The sequence below is a fragment of the Acinonyx jubatus genome, chromosome B2, assembly GCF_027475565.1.
Source record: "Acinonyx jubatus isolate Ajub_Pintada_27869175 chromosome B2, VMU_Ajub_asm_v1.0, whole genome shotgun sequence".
NCBI classification, from domain to species: Eukaryota; Metazoa; Chordata; class Mammalia; order Carnivora; family Felidae; genus Acinonyx; species Acinonyx jubatus.
In genome coordinates, this window is record NC_069385.1 from 137,479,453 (window position 1) to 137,484,558 (window position 5,106).

Below are 5,106 nucleotides of genomic sequence, written 5' to 3' on the forward strand. Positions count from 1 at the left end.
GGCTAGAAGTCCTCAATCAAGGGGCCAAGGGGGCCAAACTCCCTTTGAAGGCTCTGGGGGAGAGTCCTTCCTTACCTCTCCCAGCTTCTGGCTGTTGCTGCCAAACTTCCACGTTCCTTGGTTCGTAGTTGTCTCACCGGGTCTCAGCCTCCGCTGTCACGTGGCATCTTCTCTCCACGTGTGTCTGTACCGATGCTCACGCAGAACCACCTCATCTTAACTTGATTACGTCTTCAAAGACCTCGTTCCCAAGTCGGCTCACATTCACAGGGCCTGGAGGCTAGGACCTGAACACAGCTTTGGGGGTGACGCAATTCAACGCACAAGCCCTAAACGTATAAAACCAATTTCTTCCCTCCTTCCTTCTATTTTGTATAGAAAATGTTGGCGCTTGTTGGCATCCTTTCTCTCTTCTGTTTTGGTCCATCAGGCTCCATCCAGGTCTGTCATTTTCGTTGGTGGCTGTTAGCTTTACAATTCAGTCTTTCAATTATAGAATATAATAAGTCAAGACTGTGGCTGAACTGGAAGCAGAAGTAGTATCTCCCCGTGTTAGTGTTAACAGCTCTTTTAGAATTTGTCTAGCAGGTTTTCCGGTCTTTACCGGAAGACCCCCCACCCCCAAAAAGAAGTTGTATCTCCCAGAGGTGGCTATGGTAGCAGATAGGATTTTGCGCTTTCCCTTCTTAAGAAGAGGGTGAGGGTGTCTTCGTCTTAGCTGGAATAGTTGCATGACGTTGGGCAGATGCGTGATGCTGTCCCTGTCCTTGTTACGGGGTAGAGTGATGAGGGGAGTGCCTGGTAACCAAAGGGTAGACCATCCCAGTTATCTGCGGGAGACTGATGGGGGTTGAACGAAAGAGAAAAGAAGCCATTTTTTGTTTCCTGCTTCTGATGGAGCTTCCAGAAGCTCCTGGGTGCCTACTCGGTCAGGGCAGTTCTAGCACTTGTAGCAGCAGAGTGTGCCCTGCCCTCACAGAGCTCTGACCTTGGCAGTGGTGGTGACAATGGTAGGTAACTGTGGGCTCCTGCCTCTTTAGTGTGAGTAGGGGCTCTTGGCTTACTTCTTCCATTCCTTCTCCGATGTTCTCCCTTGCTTTACGCTGATCTGAGTTTCTGACCTAGATCGTTGTCCATCTTTTCAAAGGATTTCTTGTAACCTTTCCTGCAAGGCAGGTCTACTTGTGACAAATTTCCTTAATTTTTATTTGTCTGAGAAAGTCATGACTTGACGTTGGAATGATCATTTCATGCGGTAGAGAATTCTAGTTTGGTAGATTTTTCTTTCAACATTGAAAATCGTTCACTCCACTCTCCTCTTGCATGGTTTCTGAAAGGAAGTCTGATATAATTCTTGTCCTTGTTCCTCTGCAGGTAAGTTAACAAAAAATAAATCTCTGGCTTCTTTCAAGATTTCCTCTTTGTCTTTGATTTCCTACAGTTTGAATATGATATGCGTAGGTGTCGAAGTTTTGGTATTTATCTTACTTGGTGTTCTCTCAGCTCCCTGCATCTGTGGTTTGGTGTCATTAATTTTGGAAAATTCTCTCGCTATTACTTAAAATTTTTTTTCAATTGTCACCCAGTTCTCGGATAGTCTTTCAATTTCTTTTTCTCCTTGCATTACAGCTTTGGAAGTTTTTACTGACGTATCTTCAAGCTCACCGATTCTTTCCTTAGCTGTGTCCAGTTCCCTGAGGAGCCCATCAAAGACATTCTTCATTTTTGTTACAGTGTTTTAGCTTTCTGGCATTTACTTTTGACTCTTTCTTTGAGTTTCCATCTCTCTGTTTACATCACCCACCTTCCGTGTTGTCTCCTTTTCCTGTTAGAGCCCTTAACATATTGACCACTGTTATTTCTAAATTCCTATTCTGATAATTCTCAACTCTGTCACGTTGGAGTCTGGTTCTGACCGTGGTTTGTGCCTTAAATTACACCTTGTATTTTGTTGTTGTCGTTGAAAGCTGGACATGATATATGGGGTGAAAGAAACTGAGATAGTTAGACTTTTGACATGAGGTTTTGTGTGAATCTGGCCAGCAGTTAGGCTGTGTTTACCCTTTGCTGTATCTATGGCATCAGAGGGCGAAATTCCCTCTGGGGTCACTGTTTTTGTCTGCCCCATTGTCTCTGGGTTTTCCTAGAGACTCCTTAAATGGGGTCACAGGCCTGCAGGTCTGTAATCACCGTTATTATACAGAAGCCCTGATTGATGTGGTGGGAAGGTGTGGGGGCAGGCAAAGTGTTTTTCAGTCCTGTCCTTAGGTCTTCCTTCCAGGGAGCCAGAGTTGGGTATTTCCCTTCCCCTGGTTGGTTACGTTCTGGCAAAACCCCCCTCGGTTACATCCGGTTACAGTTTCTCTCGAGGGCAGGCTTTTCTGAGGAGAATAGAATGCTTTGGGCTTCTTTAAAAATGTTTACTCCTTCACTCCCACTCCCCAACCGGAAGCAGGAGGGGATTTTCCACCCATCTTCACTGTGGGAACCTGGTAGGGCTCCTGGAGTTTAAAACTCAGGAAAGCGGGTGGGAGGCCTTTGGGACCAGGCCCCGCAGAAGTTCTTAACCCCCAGTCTAGAGCACTCAGAGCCTCCAGTAATTGGTCCATTATAGTCTAAGTGTTCCTACAGATGCTGGCTCCAGCTGTGCACTTCTGTTCCATGTCACCTGTGATTCTCTGTGTCTGTCTGTCTGTCTCTCCAGTTTTGGGGACAGCAGTTTGCTCTGTGACCTTAATTCTCTGGTGGATCCCAGAAGAGTCACTGAATTTTAGCTTGTTCCACTTTCTTCTCGTTGGGAGGACAGGGGTGACCATTTTCCAGCTCTTTGCAGGTTGGCCTGGAAATGGGAAATTCAAATACAACTTTTCAAGTTTATCTTAAAAAACCTGAAAAATGCAGAAAATTATTAAGTAGAAAATACAAATCTCCAATAATTCCACTACACAGAGATACTCACGGTAAACTATGGGTAGATTTTTTTTCCTATGCCTATGTGTATGCAGGTGTAATATATGGAACATAGTTTTTAGAAGAATTAGTCTATACATAGTTTCACAGCTTTCTTTACTCACAAAATTATAGGCTCTATACTTCCCCATGTCAGGAAAGGTTCTATATTTAATACTGCTATTAATTGCAAATATTGCAAAATATGTAGTCATATTTAAATGGAGACAACGTAGCAGAGAGGCTAGGTTCATAAATTCTGGGGTTAGATTGCCTGGCTCAAACCCTAGTCTTTCTGCTTATAAGCTACATGATCTTGGTTAACTTCTGTCACCTCTCTATGCCTCAGTTTCTCTCACCTGTTAAATAGAAACAATAATCCTCACTGATGTGAGATTGAGTAGGATAATCACGATTATTAGAACAATCACTTAGAACAGTGGCTTATTGAATCATTCATTACATGCCTCTGGCAAAATTAAGTTTAAAAGAATCTATTTTGTGAGGCACCCGGGTGGCTCAGTTGGTTGAGCATCCAACTTCAGCTCAGGTCATGATCTCAGGATTCATGAGTTTGAGGCCCTCATTGGGCTCCGTGTTATCAGCACAGAGCCTGCTTCAGATATTCTGTCCCTCGCTCTCTCTGCCCCCCTCCCTCTCCTGCTCACGCTCTTTCTTAAAAATAAACAAACATTTAAAAATAAAATAATCTATTTTGCATCTTGTTTGTGTATAGAAATGCAAAATATTTTAGTGCATGCTACAGTGTACTTGCTCTGTAGTCATTTTCCGTGGGGGCAAGAAGGCACATTGGTGAATGAAGCTGGCTTGCCAACTTTGATTGCTTCTCCTCCCTTTGTCACACCATTGTGTCGTTATTACATCATTTCCATTTTACGGTTCAAGACGGTCTTATGCAAACAAGAAGCATGCAAAAAGCACTAAGCACACCCATACACACCACCACATACCAAAATGGCACACACAAGCAAGCAAACATAACTCTAAACAAGCTATAACTTCAAACTCTCAAAAACACATTTTCCCCAAAGCTCAACATTCCTTTGAGTCATTGTAATTTTCTTACGTCATTAATACCTCACTGCCATGTAAAGTCTATGCCACGTAAAGCCTTTTGTTTGTGGGTTCTATTTATAGTGCCTTTCTGGTTTTCCAAATGCAGCCAGTCTACAGATCACTCACCTTTCGTAAGCCCCACGCTCTGTATAGCGCAGCTTATCCATGTCTGTTAGCGTAGAGGAGACCACTGCCCACCGGACCCCACCAATCTCATAAAAACCCACGAGAGTCTTATTTTCATGCTCCCCTTATCTGTTATCTCTCACATTCAATTAGCTGCCACGTTCCTGTGGGTTCTTCTTCCTCTGGGATGTCTTCCAAATCCATCTCTTCTGGTACTATCTTAACACAGGCCCCCATCCCTTGCCACCTGGCCTATTATAATAGTCTCCAGACTGTTCTTCTTGCCTCCAGATTTTCCCTGTTCAAAACCTCTCACCACAACACTTTGACCTCCTCAAAATACTAACCTGATCATTGAACTCTCCCGCTTAAAGGTGAAGTCCAAATGCTTTTGTGTATCATTCAAAGCCCCCTCGCATTTCTAGTCTCGTTTCCAGCTTCATCTGATGGCAATCCTTCCCGCTCCCAATTCACCCTCTGGATTACCCTGCCCCCTGTTGCAGCCCCTATTTTTCTCTACTTTATCCTTCAGAGCTGGTTTGATGTCACCGCCTCCAGGAAGTCTTCTTTTTCCTTTTCCTTTTTAGGCAGAGTAGATCGCTCCATTTTTGGGTGCTTTGTCAGGGGGTTTCATATAATAAGACCCACTTGGTACCATATTACAGAGCAGATGTGACCTGCTATATTCCCTGCTGCGTCTGAGCTCTGAGGGCAGAGACCATGGGGCTTTCACCTCTGTGACCCCCCTTCGCCTCCCAAACCCAAATAAGTAATATGTGGTCAAGAAAGGTTTTTGAATAATTGGCATTCATGCAAGCCTAATTTGAGATGGTGTGGGAAGTGGGGGGAGGGAGAGGGGCAGAGGGAGAGAGAGAGAACCTTAAGTAGGCTCCACATTCAGGGTGGAGCCCAACATGGGGCTCGATCCCACAATCTTGGGATCATGACCTGAGC

General features: G+C 44.4%; 1 non-coding gene across 1 annotated transcript; it reads left to right on the top strand.

Annotated features, from left to right (window-relative positions):
* The first annotated feature begins 553 nt into the window (after positions 1–553).
* Positions 554–616, top strand: LOC113593986 (U7 small nuclear RNA). Its single transcript, XR_003414362.1, has one exon. It is a non-coding gene; the product is annotated as a U7 small nuclear RNA (small nuclear RNA).
* The last annotated feature ends 4,490 nt before the right edge of the window (positions 617–5,106 follow it).